General features: G+C 39.6%; 1 protein-coding gene across 19 annotated transcripts in view; it reads right to left on the bottom strand.

Annotated features, from left to right (window-relative positions):
- The window catches only part of MAPK8 (mitogen-activated protein kinase 8), a 135485-nt gene extending 117176 nt beyond the window's left edge, over positions 1 to 18309 (bottom strand). For 8 of the 19 annotated variants that reach the window (XR_003121164.1, XR_003121166.1, XR_003121165.1 and 5 more), the window contains exon 1: positions 18128 to 18309. The gene's annotated coding sequence lies outside the window, so the exon portion shown is untranslated. Of the gene's footprint in view, positions 1 to 327; positions 398 to 16661; positions 16856 to 18127 lie in introns of all 19 variants that reach the window. The other 11 variants (XM_025397052.1, XM_025397049.1, XM_025397058.1 and 8 more) reach the window with 3 other exon arrangements.
- Positions 18310 to 19111: the final 802 nt, after the last annotated feature.

Raw genomic sequence — 19111 nt, forward strand, 5'->3', positions numbered from 1 at the left:
TTGGACTGTAACACAAAGTATAAAATAAGCAACCATGAGTCCATACTGATATAAATGACTAAATAAATCACTAAATGGGAGAAAATAAAAATCTCCTGCACAGAAGGATTCCAAATATTAATAATTTATGTAGACACTTTGCCATCAAGAAGCAGGACATAACTTTCTACTCTTTAAGTGTGGGCTGTGCATGGTCACTTTTCCCAAATAGTGCAGTATGAAAAGGAGGAAAAAAGAATAACTTTACAATGGAAAAATCTGACAAACATTACTTCACCAGGTGATCAAAATCAAAACCAAGTCATAAATTATGTTAACAGTACATACCCTTGACAGGGTGTGATGAAATGATGCTTTACCTCTGTGGATTTTCCTTCTAGAAACCCATAAGGCTAGTCTAAAAATAAGAAAAACATTAGACAAATTCCAATAAAACGGTATCCCACAAAATATCTCAGCAGTCATGGTCATCAAAAAAAGGAATATCTGAGAAACTCACAGCTAAGAAATCCTAAGGAGATACGACAAAATGTAATGTGGTATCCCAGATGGGATCTTGTAAAAACAAAACAAAACAAAACAAAAACACTAGCTAAAAACTAAGAAAAGCTGAATAAGCTATGGATTTTAGTGAATAATGTACCAATAATTTTCACTAACTGTAACAAATGTGCCATGCAAACATATGATGTTAATTATAGGAGAAATTGGGTGTGGGGTATATAGAAACTATAGTATATACTCAATTTTTCTGTAAAACCAAAACTTCTACAAATGAAGACTATTTTAAAAAGAATGACTGAAATGATCATAAAACTTTTGAAAAATCAAAAATCCCTGTGACACAGAGAGAGTGAAAGTTATGTGCCACTTTTTGGAGATGACTACTAACCAATTTTCAAAACCGGTATGTTAAAAAGTTGGTATGTTAAAGAGAAATAAAAATTTATCTCATCTTGTTAGGAAGAACTGTAGTTCAATCCTAGTTGACAAGGGGGAAAGGTCTTTTTAACAAAGGAAAGCTGGTTAATATTAATAGATCAAGAAGGATGATAGGTGGGAGGTCCAGGTGGGCAGATCACTTGAGGTCAGGAGTTTGAGACCAGCCTGGCCATTATGGTGAAACCCTGTCTCTACTAAAAATATGAAAATTAGCCAGGCGTGGTGGCATGTGCCTGTAGTCCCAGCTACTCGGGAGGCAGAGGTGACAGAATCGCTTGAACCCAGGAGGTGGAGGTTGCAGTGACCAGAGATGGTGCTACTGCACTCCAGCCTGGGTGACAGAGCGAGACTCTGTCTGAAAAAAATAAAAATAAAAAACAAAAAAGAAGGATGATAGGGTTAGAAAAACAAAAAAACAAAAACAAAAAAACACCATTTGCAAGCCCAAATGAAACAACCGATTCAAAGCTCACCAAAAGACTCTAAACACATAGGCTGCTGGAAAACAGAATATTCACAGGGAACCAAAATGTCATCTCACTGATCAACTGCTGATTGTCAAGGGGAAACCCATCGTTATAATGGATAGATCTGGTGAATACCATCTTAACACCAAATGATCACACTTTAGGCAAACCACCTGATGCCTGTGTTATGAGTCAATATAATGTACACAGGAATAACTAAGCCAAAAAAACTAAATATAATCCAGCCTTTAGACTCAATCTTCTACTTTAGGAAACACAGTGGGAACAGAGATACAAGTTAATTGCTACAAGAAAACAATCAGACAAATCCAAAATATGGGAAACATTCTATGACAAATGGCCTGGTCTCTTCAAGAAGCCAGTATCATAAGTGTAAAAAACAAAAAAATAGAAAACAGGACAATTGTAGTATGTTAAACGTGACTAAAGCAACAACAATCAAATGTAGTTCATAAACTGATTCAATATTGGTTTGAAAAAGTTGACCTTTTTGGAGAAGAGGGGCAGAACAAGATGGAAGAATAGGACTCCTCAGTGATTGCCCCTAACAGAAACATCAATGTGAACACTATCCATGCACGAAAACATCTTCACAAGAGCTAAGGAAATAAGGTGAGAAATCACAGTATCTGATTGCAGCACAAACTGACCTTTTGGGGGAATAATTAGCAAAACTTGAATATGAACTAGATATTAAGGGCTTAAGTATGACATATGTAACAGAATGTGTTTACCTTTAGGAGAGACATAAACAAATACGACAAAAAAGCTAACAACTACAATATCCAAATGAAGTATACAGGTGTTTACCATAATATTCTTTCAATGTGTATGTCTGAACATTCTTCAGTTGGGAGTGATATGAGAGAATGAAGTCACTTTAAAATGTGGGTGAGGACGGTGGCCAAAATGTTCAGTTTTAAGGAACCAAAAAACAGTAATAGCCGATTCTACTGACAGGTGTAACAAAGAAACACACTGATCTTAAACCAGGTTCCTATGACACATATACTGGAAGATGGAGCCAAAAAAGAGAGGGCATCACTTTACCAAACAATTCCTATCCTCAAAGTTTAAAATATCAACCAAAACTCTGCTGATAAAACCTTCTGAAATACACCCAGTATCTATCATTTTCTCAAGGGCTATTAAAGATATATCATTTTTTCCTCAATTATAATGATTAAGATGGATGGAAAACTTTGTAATTTTGAAATTTAAGAAGTATGGGAATAGCTTAGAGAATCAAAAACAAAAACTCTTTAAGACCTTACATTTATTTTCATACACAGATGAAGATGGCATCCTAAATCAAAATCAGTATCATTTTGTATCTCTCATATAAATAATGGGTTCTACGAAATTACATTTGTTCTGCAATCCCTTACATACTAGGGTTGGGCAGATTTATACTGCTATAAACACAACCGTAAGTGCAGCCCCAAAGTTGACTCCTTCAATTAATGACTCAGTATCCTAGGGTTTCTCTGCGAAATTTTAAAATTTTATTCAACATGACTAAGTAGATACTTCTCAAAGCCACCCCCATAATACCTAGATTACACAGTCTTTTAATTATGACAATTTCATTACAACAAATATCTCAGCTCCTTTTATACATGACTGCCCTTTTACACTCCTAATAGACATGAAAATGTTACCCTATACCTTTATCTTTTCTAAACTTTGCAAAAATATCTAGTTTTTTCTGCCATTTTCCCCTCCCATTTCTATTTCCAAGGCGATTTCCCCCTTTTCTAATAATTCCTATACTCTGTAGAAACTGGTACCCAAAATCTTACCCCTAGGAAAAACTGAAATCACATACACTACAATTTCAAATAGAGAATCTTATGACATAAACCTTGATCAACCTAACAAATCATTTTCCTTAAAATGGTGAACTAGATAATTCAAACCAATTATCTTACTGGGAGCAACTAGAAAAACTGGACACCTGCTCAAGTCCCCAGTAAAAAATATTTTAAAAATCAAAACCAAAAAACCTGTTTGAGGGCATCAGAGTGCCAAGGTAGTGAAAAAGCATGAAGACCAAGATCTAGTAGAATAAGGAAAAGCTCATAAGGGAGCCTGGCATCTGGGGCCGTTTTTCCTCCTGATGGGATCTGCTAATTCCAAAGAGTGGCTGAGAAGCTGAGCTTGAACTTGCAACAGATTTACATGACTAGAGATGATTAAATATTGGAGTTAAGGGTTCAAGAAAGTGTGGGGGTGGGGGCGTGTGGGGCTGATAACACCCCTGGCTTTCTGCTAGGACTCCAAGGGGTCATATCCCAGAAGTAAATAAAACAAAATAGACCAGCCTTCGTAGACTCTGGAACCCAGTTTTGAAACATTATAGTCTCTGACTGGATTAAGATGATGCAGGATTGCTAGTGCCACTAGCTTGCCTCCTGCCAAAAGTCAACAAAAATCCTCTCTAGAAGGAGACAGCATCATTCCCAAACCTTAAATTATCTATATAATTTTTATTACATAACGTCTTAAGTTATCCAACACAGACATGCTTAATATATTCAAAAAAGTTTTTTGGTTTTTTTTGAGAATCATGAAAGACTGGCACAGTACAAAACTCTGCTAACTTCAAAATTTCAAATACTTTACTTCATAATCCTTACGTTCATCTCCGATGAATTCTTTAGGAATTCCCACAGCTGTTCTATGCCCTCCTTACTGCCCTTCAGTCCCCATGCACTTGAAAACTTCACGTACTAAAGTAAGAAAAATCAGTCATCCAATCTAAAAGGAGTTCATACACTCACAGACGACCCTCTAACCTGTCTTCTCTGTATATTACCTGAGAGGGAACATACTCCACTAAGTTGCCACAAGAGAGTGAACTCTATCGGGGAGACACCATAGGTTTTCCAACATTTTACAACATAATCCATTACACACACACCTCTGTGTGTATCTCTATATAAATATACTCACACATCTATGGGAAACACAACTTTCAAAAAATTCTGAACTACAGTAATCAACACACTGTGGGAACATAAGCATAGACACATAGATCAATGGAACAGAACTCAGAGTCCAGAAATAAATCTGCCTTTTTTTCAAGAATGCCCAAGACAATCTGGTAAGAAAGAATAGCATTTTCAACAAATGGAGCTAGGAGTACTGCATGTCTACAAGCAAAAGAATGACCTCATATACGTTCCTCATACTGTACACCATAAAATTAACTCAACATGGATCACAGACCTAAATGTAAGAGCTAAAACTATAAAACTCAGAAAAAAACGTAGAAGTTGTCTTCATGACCTTGAGTTAAGCATTGGCTTCTTATAAAATATTCCAAAAGCACAAGGGAAAAACAAATACGTTGTATTTCTTCATTGAAATTAAAACTTTTTGTGCTACAAATGATGCCATCAATAAAGTAAAAAGACTACCTCCAAAACAGGAGAAAATATTTATAAACCATACATCTGTTAAGCAACTTATATCTCTAATATATAAAGAACTCTTTGGCCAGGCGAGGAAGCTCATGTTTGTAATCTCAGCACTTTTTGAGGCCAAGGTGGGAGCATCACTTGAGCCCAGGAGTTAGAGCACCTGGGCAGCACAGTGAGACTCCATCTCTACAAAAAAAAATTTAAAATTAGCAGGGCACACCTGTGGTCCTAGCTACTTGTGAGGCTGGGGAGGGAGGATCACTTGAGGTAAAATTTTTTGTACTAAAAATACAAAAAAATTAGCCAGGACTAATGGCAGGCACCTGTAATCTCAGCTACTCAGGAGGCTAAGGCAGGAGAATTTCTTGAACCTGGGAGGCTGAAGTGAGCCAAGAGCACACCACTGCACTCTAGCCTGGGCGAGAGAGCAAGACGTCACCTCAAAAAAAATAAAAAAGAGATAGCCAGAATGAGCAAAACTACAAAGAAGAAAGTAGGTTAAGTGGCTGTTTAGGGCCAGGGAGAGTGGTGTATGTGCGTTTGAAGAAATGGGGAGTGACTGCTAGTGAGTATGAGGTTACTTTCTGGGGCGACAAACATGTTCTAAAGTTAGGTTGTGATGATGGTTCCATTATTCCAGGAATATACTAAAAAAGCTTTGAGCTGTGTATTTCAAATAGATAACTATAATGGTATGTGAATTATACCCCAATAAAACTGTTAAAAAATTCTTAGTCCCTTATTATACATGACACGCTATGGTATTTTCTACTTCATTTCTTTTAAAAACATAACAGAAGTTGTGATCTCCTAAATTCATTCTATAACCTACTAATGGGTCATGACTAACAGTTTGAAAGCACTGCCACAGAGTCCTACCTACAACACTAAAACTTATAACCACCGTCTCCTGTATCAGGACTAATCCCCTCATACCTCACATCCCTGCTGATGGTCACCAGAAAATGTCCAGTTCTCCCTGGTTATCTATTATTCCCTGAATTCTCACTGCCATACTGCTGTGTACGTCCTCCATTTGACTCAATTCTTCATCCTCCTAATTCCTTTACTTGGCCTTCTGAAATTCCCAATTTGTGACAAGCAAACTCAGCCTGTTACACTACCTTTATCCTTTCTTGTCACTGTCTATCCTCCCTCCAATTCTTCCTTATTCAGTGAGGACATGACAACTGGTTTACAGTATGTACCCTTACTCCCCTCACTAGTTGCTGATTTCACCACACATGCAGACTGACCCTTTTTTAATACCTCAGACTTTTAACTCATTGGCCTCCTCACATTCCGGACTTGTCTCTGAATTCCAACTCTGCAGCCCACACCCAAGGTCATCCTGAGCATCAATAATGTCAATAATTATCATACTTGTGAAATCTCTCTTTCAGATATCCCACTCTGACCATGGCATTCAATCTTTCAAATTAACTTACTCAAACCCTGTGGCCAGTTACATACTCAACCACCACCCCACAATAAGCATGCTAGTTAAAAGGCCCTTATTTCCCTTGTCCCCTTTTCCTTCTTTTGTACTGATCTGGTGTGATGGTTAGCTGTAAGTATCAATTTGGCTAGGCTGTAGTACCCAGTTATTCAAACAATTATGTAGTTGCTGTGAAGGTATTTTGTAGATGTGATTAATATCTACAAACAGTCAAGTTTAAGTACCAGAGCTTATCCTTGATACCGTGGGTAGGCCTCATCCAATCACTTGATAAGGCTTTAATAGCAAAAACAAGTTTCCCTGAGAAAAACAAAATTCTGCCTCAAGGCTGCAGTATTAACTCCTGACCAAGAATTTCCTGCCTGTCCTACAGATTTCAGACTTGCCAGCCCTCAAAACAACAAATGCCTTAAAATCTCAGTCTATCTATCTATAACTCAGATTGGTTTTGTTTCTCTGGAGAACTCTACTACACCTGGCAAAATCTCACCCTGGGTAATCCAACCACCTGCCTTATCTGTGCCTGTAACTAATCAGCTAAATAATGCTGGGGGCGGGGGGGTGGTCACAAAACCAGGTTGACTGATATCACTTTAACTTCAAGATTTTATACCTTAAATGAACAATCAATACTTCTTGACAAACTGCTTCAAACTCCTCACACTCCCATCCCTTTCTGCCCATATGAATCTCATGCTTCACTGAGCAAACAAACCACAAGAGAAGATGAAAGCCAGGAGAACAGGTCTTCATCTTCCAACTTCCAAACTTCCTTACAAGGGCACACTTTTCCACATTTCCTCCTGTTAGATGGAAAAGATTTCTCCTCTAATGAGGGCCAAACTCTCTACCTGTACTCTGCATCCCCTTTCCTACATACAGCAATGCCATTTTCACTCAATTTCTGAGCCTCACAATTTCCTTTATCTACCAACCCATTTCTTTGTTCACTTTAGAGCTAATCTTAAAAGAGTGGTCTACACCCACTGTGTCAGCACTTGCTCATATCTCACTCTTTTTCAAAGTGTTTCATTCAGGGGCTAGGTGTGGTGGCTCACGTCTATAATCCCAGCAATTTGGGAGGCTGAGGTGGGAAGATCACATGAGGCCAGGAGTTTGAGACCAGCCTGGGCAACACAGTGAGACCCCATCTTTACAAAAAACTTAAAAATTAGCCAGCCGAGTCCCAGCTACTTGGGAGGCTGAGACAGGAAGATCCACTTGAGCCCAGGAGTTTAAGGCTGCAATAAGCTATGATCACACCACTGCACTCCAGCCTGGGCAACAGAGGGAGATGGTCTTTTAAAAAAAAAAAAAAAAATCATTCATTGTTTTTTAACCATCTTCAACTTGGCTTCTTTCTTCCTACTTTAATAAAATCGTCAAACAAGATCACCAACAACTTCCCATATAATCTCTCTATGCCTGTTTCCTCATGTATAAAATGGGCCTAACAGTGCCCACCTTGTAGGGTTGCTATGTGATGTTTAAATAATTTAACATACATAAAGCACAAGAATAGTGGCTGATACATGATAGGCACCAAATAGGGTATGTATTAGTTATTATACTATTAGGATAGTCTGGATTCTTGTTTTCCGAAGGTTCTAACTTTTTGTTCTTAGTTACTTAACAATGTATGGGTCCTTGAGCAGAAAACCGCCTCAGCTTTTTGGTGGGAGCAGGGGAAGGGAAGAAGAGACAGAAAATAAACTATTTAATCCCCATTAAGCAATGAGATCTCTACTGAAGTTCAGCTCAGTATCTAACTACCATATAATTTTATAAGGATGAGCGACCTGCCTCAAACCCAGTCACCAAATCAAACTCACTCTTTGCACTCTCTCACTCCTGTGCTTTCCTGACTTGCTGATTTCAGCATTTTTCCAAGCTTAAGACCCTCCTGTCTATATTCATTCACTTCATACTTCTACATACCTTGACCTCTGACCGTACGCTCTCTGACACCAGACTAAACTATATTTCAGGGAGCTGCCTCTGGCTGCTAAGCACATAGAAAGCAGCCTATATGTATAGTCACGCCTTGCTTAAGGACGGGGATACCTTCTGAGAAACGCATCGTTAGGCAATGCCGTCACTGTGTGAACATCATGGAATGTACTTACACTAACCTAGACAGTATAACATACCTAGGCTATAATATGGTGTAGCCTATTGACCCTAGTACAGCATATTACTGTACAGCATGTTACTGTACTGAATGTTACTGTACTGAACCTGTACAGCATGTTACTGTACTGAATACTGCAGGCAACTGTAACACAACGGGAAGTATTTGTGTATCTAAACATAGAAAAAATAGAGTAAAAATATGGTATAATTTAATGGGACCACTGTCACATATGTGTTCTGTCACTGACTGAAACCTCACCATGGGGTACATGACTGTATTATCAAATAAGACACAAGGCAGTTAACTGCTATTACATTTGCTATCAAGTGATTGATCCCCAACTTGTCCATTTAACATTTTGAAAACCACAGTTCATTTCAAGTTACATTAACTTTAGAAAGAAAACTTCACACTACTTTAAGTATTCCCATAATCCCTCCCTAATTTCATTATTATTCATAACCTTTAAATACTCAATAGATAAACATATATTTTGGCTCTCGTTTCACATATAATGGAGGAAAACTATAATCTTCTAAAAATCACCACTATGAATGCAATAAAAAAAATATAGCGGTATTAAAAAGTTGGGGGAGGGAGGAGGTAAAAATCAAAGGAAACAAAAAAGCTGGCATGACATATCAGAAAAATCAAAAATTCAACTACAAAACTATTAGAAATAATAAATATTCTACAGGGGGGTTATCATTTAATATATAAAAAATATTAACTAATTTACAAAATAAAAAAGCTTTCTTATATAAAACCAGATAGAAGATAAAATGGAAAAAAAGATGCCATTTCCGGCAGGAAAAAAAAAAAAAAAAAAAAACAGAAAAACTTAAATATATAAAATAGCAAAAAAAAAAAAAAATTCTTTTTAATGTTTAAAAATGCTATCAGGAACCCAAAATGAGACTTCAACAAATAAAAAGGTTAAGTTTTTCCTATTCTTGGATATAAAGGTACAACATCATAAAGCTGTCACTTATTTTTTAAATACAAAGAAATCCTAACAGTAAACTGAATCCATGTAATAGAAGTCAATCACTGGGGAGCAAGGTAACTTGAAAAGGATGTACAAAACGCTTCTGGGTGATGGAAGTGTTCTGTATTTTGATCTGGGGTTGCACAAGTGTATACATAAGCAAACTTATTGGACTGTAATGCTTGTGCATCTAGCTGTACATAATTTTACCACAATAAAACAAAAAAACTGATCCCAACAGAAAGACTGGCAGAGGAGGGGTACAGACTAGACTAGATGGGTTGTTTCTAAAAGTTCATATAAAATAAACAAGATAGAAGCCAGAAAAATACTTCTGAAAAGAGAAATAAAAGGGAATTAGACCTAGCAGAAAACACAGCATATGCTACAATAATAAAAGCAGGATGGCTTGGGTCCCAAACAGGCGGATGGGTCAGTGGGACCAATGGTACCAAATACACGTGGAAACTTTGTAAATGGCAAAAGTGGCATTTTAAATCAGTAAGACAAAGATGGACTATTTAATACATGGTGTAGGGGCAACTGGATGGATATCTGGTGAAGAAAATAAAGTTGGAACTATACATAATATCCTACCATAGATTGGAAAACAGCAAATTGGGGAAAAATATTTCCAAAAAATAGCATGGAGCCAATCTGTAAAATTAATCCTACAAATCCAGGAAAATGAGCAACAAAGCAATAGAAAAATACGCAAAGACAAGGACAGTTCAAAATAAAGAAAATACAAACAGTCCTTAAAAGACGAAAGATGTTTAAGGGTAACAAGAAGCAGGCATCCTTACACAGTGCTGGTGGAATGGAAGTTGGACAACCTCTACAGGCTTCACTTCAGCAATACATAAAATTACAAATGCATATACACTGGCCTAGGAACTCTACCTCTGGAAATTTATCCTATGCATTTAAGTGCAACATGATGTATGCACAAGGTAATCCACTGCACCATGGTTTTTGATAGCAAAAGTCTGAAAACTACCTAAATATGCATCAAAAAGGAGTTAAATGGTACACCAGTATAATGATGTTATAGACTGTCTGTGTCCCTCCAAATTCATATGTTGAAGCCCTACCCTCCAACTTGATAGTATTTGGAGGAGAAACCTTTAGGAGGTAACTAAGCTTCTCATGTATTAGGTCATGAGGGTGGAGTCCCCATGATAGGATGAGGAACAAACTAGAGCTCTTAGGGGCCATGTGAGGATACATCCAGAAACCAGCCACCTGTAAAGCCAGGAATAGGGCCCTCAACAGGGAACCAAATTGGTTAAGTAGCCTAATCTTGAACTTCCCAACTTCCAGAACTGTTAGAAATAAATTTCTGTTGTTTAAACCACTCAATCTACGGTATTTTGATATAGCACCCCAAACAGAGTAACACAAATGGAATACCACAAAGATGTTAAAAAAGATGTTAAAATACCACAAAGATGTTAAAAAAAGCATGCTATTTACATACTGATATGACTGATATAAAATAATATCTCAGCTATATTAAAAAAAAAAGCAGGCCACATGCGGTGGCTCACACCCATAATCCCAGCACTTTGGAGGCCAAGGCAAGTGGATCACCTGTAATCCCAGCTACTCAGGAGGCTGAGGGAGGAGAATCACTTGAACCTGGGAGGCAGAGGTGGCAGTGAGCCGAGACTGCGCCACTGCACTCCAGCCTGGGCAACAAGAGTGAGAATCCGTCTCAAAAAACAAACCAACAAGCAAAAAACAAAAAATCAAAGGGTGGTACATATTGCATCCATCAACTTAGATGAAATATAAAGGGAGGAAGCAGAGCAAAGGCTACACAGTACTGTATATATGTATGATACCTATCCTTCATTGGCAAAGCCAAAATCCATAAAGCTGTGAAAAATACATTTTTAAAATAAGTTTAGTACAAACATATTTGGTAGCAAAACCTGACGAGATGTAGCATAAGATTTTATAATCTTTATTCACCCCACTTGTATTTGTTATGCTTTTATAAAAATATTAACATCTTTGATTATTTCTGGGTTTTTTATTTTTTTTTATTTTTTGAGACAGAGTCTCACCTCTGCCGCCCAGGCCGGAGTGTAGTGGCACGATCTCGGCTCACTGCAACCTCCACCTTCCAGACTGAAGTGATTCTCCTGCCTCAGCCTCCTGAATAGCTGGGATTACAGGCGCGTGCTACCACGCCCAGCTAATTTTTGTACTTTTAGTATAGATGTAGTTTCACTATGTTGGCCAAGTTGGTCTCAAACTCCTGACCTCAGGTGATCCACCCGCCTCAGCCTCCCAAAGTGCTGGGACTACAGGCGTGAGCCACCACGCCTGGCCTATGTCTGAATTTTTTACAGAAATGCTAATGTGTTTAATTACGAGGCTACAACCTCTTACTAGGGATTTTGGATAATATGGTAGATGCGCTATCTTATCTTCCTACAATTGCAAAAAAAGAAGCCTTCATTCTAAAATACATCTGGACCAAGGATTCTGAACAAAGGATTACACACTTACACACACATAAACTATCTTTGGAAGTATTCACAGGAAATTTAAGTTTCCAGGTAGAAGAACTAGGTGGCTACACACAGTAGAAAAGGAGATTCTTTATCTTTTTAAATCTTTGGAATTTTGAGTCAAAGTGAATTAATTACTACTTAGTCAAAATATAAAATGTAAACAAAGTAAAATATTAAGACTTTTAAATTCTCAATAGTAACAGACAAAGCTAGATACCTGGGTTTTTGTTTGTTTTAACTGAAAAGTGACCCTTTCTCAGGTCACAGAGAAATCCATACAGCAGGAGCTTTTCTTTATCTTACCTTTGATTGACCCAATGGCATCTGAAAGTAAAGAGAGCCATCCTTTCTGGAATAAGTCAGAAAATGGTGATTTTTCTACCCAATTAATGACTTTTAGGAAATAGCATCTTATCAATGTTTTTGATGTTTCCTGCCGAGCAAAGCAAGTGCTTGTATGTGGCTGTTTTTCGTTTCTAGTGTCCCCAGAAATATGGTAGGTGGCGGGCTTGAGTCTCTCAGCACCGAGAAGCAGTACTGGAGGCCTACACTTCTCAATACTGGAGAGAGACTTTAAAAAGTGTTTCAAGTACAGATCTAGCCTTACATTGTAACAGCTCCAATACAAAGGAGATTGAGAACTCTGGTTAGTACCTGAACAGCATCTTTTCTACTGTCAGCTTTTCATATTTTTCATATACTTATTTTGATACCCTGTTGTATTCCAGAATGAATTTATAAGGTTTGTCTTTTCTTATGATTTGGATTTTGACTAATGTGCACCACACTCTCAACTTAAACCAGGAATCAGAAAAGATACCTTGCTTTCTGAGGTTTATCGAGTGAGTACAAAGGCATGGCAAGAGACACAAGGTTTGGAAGGTCCCAAATGCCCCAATGACAAAAGAAATTCCTAATGAAATGACTAACAATATTTGCTTCCTTGTGTTAGGACATAAATGTGCTTACGTTAATCCTTATCTTCTATCAAATTATACTCGGCTCACTGAGGGTAGAAACTGACTTCTATTTCCTTTGGCTCCCACATCATCGAATACCTGGATTGGTATAATGCAATGCTCAGTAAATATTGCCGAAGTAAAAACCAGTGTCATCTCATAGTAGAGTAGATGTTCTCAAGAAGGAACAAGAAATTTGATCTACCATTATAACCATACAAACGCTAAACAGAAGACTTAGAAAAACACAGAAAATACAGAAAAGATAATATTTCTAAGTAGTACTAATAAATAATCTCCCTCATTTTTTAAGAGGCCTCCATGCCTCAATGAATTGTTGTGGTTACCAGGTCTCTGACAAATTTGCAATCTTCGCAGAATCAAAGATCCCAATAACACTAAATTTAAAAGATGTGACAGCATTCCATTTTCTTCAAATGTGTCACATGATAAAGCTATTCGTAGTTCCTAAATTCTCATTCCTTTAGATGTCTATAATAAACCTAGGAAAGCGTAGGCAATTTTCTGCTGTGGGAAAAGGCAAAAAATCGTGAAAGTGGCAAATATGTTCCCTTCAATATATGCTTTTGGAACATTTCCAAATTTTAAGATAGAGAGGATTACTGGTCCAAATGTTAATATAAATCATCTCAGTCAATTCAGATTATATGAGACGATCGAATTTTCTCCCCCAGAGATGCAGAGTGAAACAAATGGCATATTCTGGAGAATTAGAATGGACACTGTGCATTAAACTGGTTTGACATTTACTTGGCATTTTATGTTTGTTCAAAGTTAAAAATAAGTGATAACAATAGCAAAAACTACCTGAATACTTATATCTACCATTCCAGGCACCATACCAGTACCAGGCACTTTACATGCAGTACCTTATTTAAACCTCACAGACCTATGAGGTTATGTGCTATTATTATTCTCATTTGACAGACAATAAAACAGGCCCAAATATGTTATATAACCTGAACGAGCCTATACCACAGTTAGATTGGAGCACGATTAGAACTCAGGCTGACCTTAAAACCCACACTAGCAACCACTATAAGGTTTGGGTTCCTTAACTTTCTAAAGAATGGCAGATTTTAACTAAATCTGAAATACAATAAAGAGTAACAGCAAACACAGGCATGTCTCGTATTTGTGATATAACCCCCCTCCAAGAAAAAGAACGGAAGCTACTAAGTTTTCCAAAAAGGTGTCTCTCCTGTCTCTCTCTCTCTCTCCCCCCCCACACACATACATACACACACATACACACACACACACACACACACAATTTTAAAAACTGGATTTCAGTGAAATTTGGCTTGCACAGAGATGTGAAGTAGGCTTTTGTTTGGCAGGAGCCCTTTCATATACCTTTTAAAAGAGCATAAATTCACTGTTCAGAGATGCCTTAAGTCTCATCCCTGACTATAAGCTTCCTGAGGATAATGAACTCTTCATTTTATGTCTTCCACAAAATCTCCGAGAGCATAGGGTCTCATGAGAAGGCATAATGCTGTGGAATAAAAAAAAAATCTACCTTTCCAAGAATCTCCAGCTTATGGCGAAGTCTTCCATTTGTTTTCTAAGTCTGGATATTAAAGAAAAAATTTAACTCAACCATTTTTTTGGCTTCTGAAAATTACAAAATTCTAACTTTGACTACTGTTCTTAACTTGGGCTTCTGATTATCACCCAAGAAGGGCTCTTTTTGTCCTAGTATGTTTTCTCTAGAACCACCTATCTGAGGAACAAGCCTTCTATAAAAAAAAGTTCTGACAGCCTGAGTTTATAGTTTTAAAGCCAAAAACATTAAGGCACTTGCCTAAAGCTCCAGAACTTGTTGATGACAAAGTCCAGATGGCAGAACTGAGAAATGAACCTAGGTCTGATTCCTGGATTGCTCTAGCTCCACCTATTGACCTGAATGACAGGGTAACTCATTTCAATACTTCTGTCACCTTTCAGTCAAATCATTTCTGAAATCAAAGTTCAACTTAACCTGCATTAAGAGTAAAAATGCAAGGCTTCTAAATGTTCAGGTAAAGAGCATATGATGAAGACAATCAGCATCACAGTTCACTGACATAGTCAAATGATTCATATATAAAGCTATGCGGTTATAATGACTTCCTTGGACTACGTGAATCAGAAAGGCTACTACCCATACCATTGACTTGACCAGAGACCTCTAGAGCGCTGGAATCCTAATGTCAGACATTATTTTGTATTTCTACTCGTGCAACAAAGCATCTCAACCATGTAGATGACTCAAATATGTCAAAATTCAACCCGCTGGCAAAGCTGACCAACAAGAAGCAGGCTCCTATTCAACAACCTCTTAGCACTAGGATAGTTGGGGACTAGTCATTTAACAACAAATTACTTCAAGTTGTTTCACTGAACATCTCATCCTCCCAAGGTCACTTCGATAATATCAGGCATGTAGCAAATACTTAAGATTCTAACCACATTAATTTGTGTACAATGTATTCTTGCACTAACTTCCTTTCCAAATGGCATTTCCCCCGATCTAAAGGAGTGTGAAGGATATAGTTTCCTATTCTGCCAGGACAGGACACTTAAAAGGAGCCCTTTTCATACTTATTAAAGGAATATATTTACTAACAGAATCGATGCTATATCTCTTACTTTAAAGCATAATTTGAAGTGAAATTCAGAGTGACTGCTAATGAATATGGTGTTTCTTCTTGGGGTGATGACAATGTTCTGGAATTGGTGATGGTGATCAATGCACAACATTGTGAATATACTAAAAACCACTGAAATATATACACTCTAACAGGTGAATTTCATGTCAATTAAATTTCAATAAAGCTATTTTTAAAAACCAATAATTTGGAAAACAAAATAACACAACTCTGGTTCTTTACATAGGCTGACTGTGAGCTACTGCCAAAGGATTGTCAGTAACCCCTACTAGAATCTGACATATCTTAACTAGGTAAAGCAATAAAACGTTGGTATCTCAAAGGTTTTCATCCCTCGTCTTAAAAAAGTATCATTTTCTTATTTCTTCATTTCCACTTTACAGCAAATAATAAGCAGCTCATTAATTAGTTCACTCTTTTCGTATTCTTTCAAATCCAAAACAAACGCTAAACTGTTCAGGGAGTGGAAAAGAGCTTTAACTTGGATAAATGAATTATTTTGAGTTTTAGGATCATATTTTGTACCAATGTGTTAACACAAGTTAGAACTTAAAACCAAACATTTCAAGTAAACATTTCCAAAATATTAGAAATATTTCTAATAAAACATTTATGTGGCTTTGTCCTCAATTTTTCACAAAATGAGTCACCAAAAACCTTTCAAATAATATTCACAAAATTGTAAATGCAATCATTTTAGACCCCTACTGAAATACCAGTTTATGTGTGCCTGTGGGCATTACGTACATACACACACAGACACACATAAACTAGTACATACACAGAAACACACACCCCACAACCTACTTTAGTTTATTAAACATATTAAAAAAACATTTAGACAAGATTTTATTTTAGGACAGTGAATGACCTACACGTGATTCAAAAGCCCATGTCATCATAACAGATAATGTACATGAACTGATCATTTAGCCATCTGAAGCGACAGTTGCATGAAGCTTCCAAAACTTTATGGAGAACATTACAGTTTTTTTTTAAGGCTTGAATTTAAATATTATCAATTACAAAGAGCTTTTCATCAATCCGACTTTTATTGAACACTTACTATATTCCAGGCTAGGTGGTGGAGAAACAGATGCAAGACAGGCCTGCCCTCAAGGAAGTCCCATTTTGATTGCTTGCTTTTGTCAGGCACAGCACTAAACATGTTCACTTAGAGCATCTGACCTCCTAGGTTTAACGTTAACCACAGCAGGGGAATCTGAGGTAACCATTACAAATGACTGTAAGGCTGCAAGACTGGAAAAAATAAAATTTAGAAATAAACAAAAGCTGTTGTATATTTAGACCAAATCTAATTCTACTTCCTAACATTACACTTGAACTTCCAGATATACTGCTTAAAAAATGACCCAGAACATAACCATACCTTCCTTAACAGACATCTCTTATGTAATTGTCTCATTTAAAGGTCCATCTATTATACTTCAGTCAAAGCATCCTCTTCCATGAAAGGATACCTTCCTTTACCTTCAAACCAAACCTCTTCATCTGGGTACGGTACCGAACAGTTGCTGAATGAATGAATGAATGAAAAAACATGTTCTAATTGCCAAAGAGGTATTTGCTGGATGCCTATCTCAAAACACAATGGACTGACGGACCAGAATTCTACTGGACAGATCGCTGAATTTCAGAGGTAAAAACGGTAATCACTGGACAATGCCATGTAGTTAACATGTTATTAAATTCGCAATAAAGACCAGGCGGGGAACTTTCAGAAATAAAAACGGAAAGTGTTCATCAGGGTACTTTAAAATGGACTTGGTTCTACCATCTCTGAATCCGGAACACAAATGCGAGACAAAGAGATGGGAGGGTGGGGTGAAAAAGTCAAAAGGTCACCACCGAGTGACCCTCAAGAGAAATGTGCGCTGACCACCGAAGCTCGGGCCAAGCTGGATGGACACCTCCCACCCGAACCACGGGCCTGGGCTGTGCCTCGCAGCCCAGAGCTGCAGGCCATCCCGGCCCTTTTCAGCGCTGCTGCCTGCCTTCGCCCAGAACCTGAGCACAAAGAAACCACCGAGAAGCAAAATACGGTCCCCATGGGCGCGGGGCAGGCTTGGGGACCCGCTGGTAGAAGCCCTCTCCCCGGCTCCTCGCCGCCCCGGAGGCAGCCAGGGTGCGGCGGGCCGCGGAGACGCCTCTGTCCGACCCTTGCCGAAGTGTTTCAGAACTTGCCACCCACCCCCCCGCTCCATTTTCTTCTCCCGCCGCGGAGGCAGGACCCGCGCGAAGAGGACGCGAGAGGACAGGCGGGCGGGGCTCGCGGCGGCGGGCGGGCTGGCGGGTAGCGGAGCGCGCCCAGGTCCCGCAGCCCCACGCCCCCTCGGCCGGCCCCCGCCTCTGCGCCGCTATTGTTCCCGCGCCGCCCCCGCCCGCCGCGCGCTCCCGCCCCCACTCCCGGGAGGGGGTTACGGCTGAGGAGAAGGCGGCGGCAGCGGCACAATAACATAAACACCACGGGGCCGCCTGCCGCCCAGGCCCTGCGGCATCCGCCGCACTCACCCGGCAGCGCAGCGAACGGCGACAGGGAAGCCCGCCAGCGGGGACAGGGGCGGTCTGGGCGGTCGCCGCGGCCGTTACCCAGCTCTGCTCGCCGCTCCGCGATCCTAGCCGCGTCGTCCAGCCTCGGCCGCTCCGCTGAGTAACAGGGACGCGGGCCGTCACCGCGCACGCCCGCCCACGTCATCGCGCAGGGCGCCGCCCCCGCGCCTCCCGAGTGGCCTGCGGGGCGGGGCAGCCCCGGGGCCCGGATTGCGGGGGCGGGGCCGCTGGCCGGGGGCGGGGCTACTCCAGGGGGCTGAGAGAACTTGCGGAGGTCGCCTGGAGGCGGAGCCGCGGAGAGAGCCTCCGAGGGCAGTGGGTGAGGGGCGTGGCCAGGAGCGGGAGGGGCGGGCCCTGTGGTGGCACGTGGCGGCGCGTGGCCCCAGGGGACTGCATCTGGTTGGCGGCGGTAGCCAGGTCGGAGCTTAAGGCTTCGGGCCTCGTCACCACAGGGTTTGAAGGGCAGGTGAGCTTAAGCCAAACTTGCACAGCGAACAGGCAACCCTTCCCGGTACACACCTGAGTGATGAAGAGCTGGTTACCTTGACCGACAGTACGTTCCATGCTGAGGACACCTGTCCGGATCCCAGCAACCTACAGAGAGATAAGTGTTCTCTTCGGCTGCCCCAGTAAAGCTTCCTCCAGTTTTTCCAAAATCCACTTCCTCCGAGATTCCTTGCAAATCCACCTCTTCCCAGATTCCTTGCATTACCTGGTTTACCTCTGAGGCCCCACAAAACGTGTAAATGTTACAGAAGCGATAAATTGACAAGCCTTTAAATATCCAACAACAGGTGGAAAGGCGTTTAAGTTACCTACATCCATGCGGTAGAATACATTTTAGCAATTTAAACGCCATGTGTTCAAGGAATTCTTAACAACACAAGAAAATGTTAACAATATATCATTAAGAGAAAGAAGCAAGAAACAAGTCTTATATATAGA

Source organism: Theropithecus gelada, chromosome 9 (assembly GCF_003255815.1).
Source record: "Theropithecus gelada isolate Dixy chromosome 9, Tgel_1.0, whole genome shotgun sequence".
Classification (NCBI taxonomy): domain Eukaryota; kingdom Metazoa; phylum Chordata; class Mammalia; order Primates; family Cercopithecidae; genus Theropithecus; species Theropithecus gelada.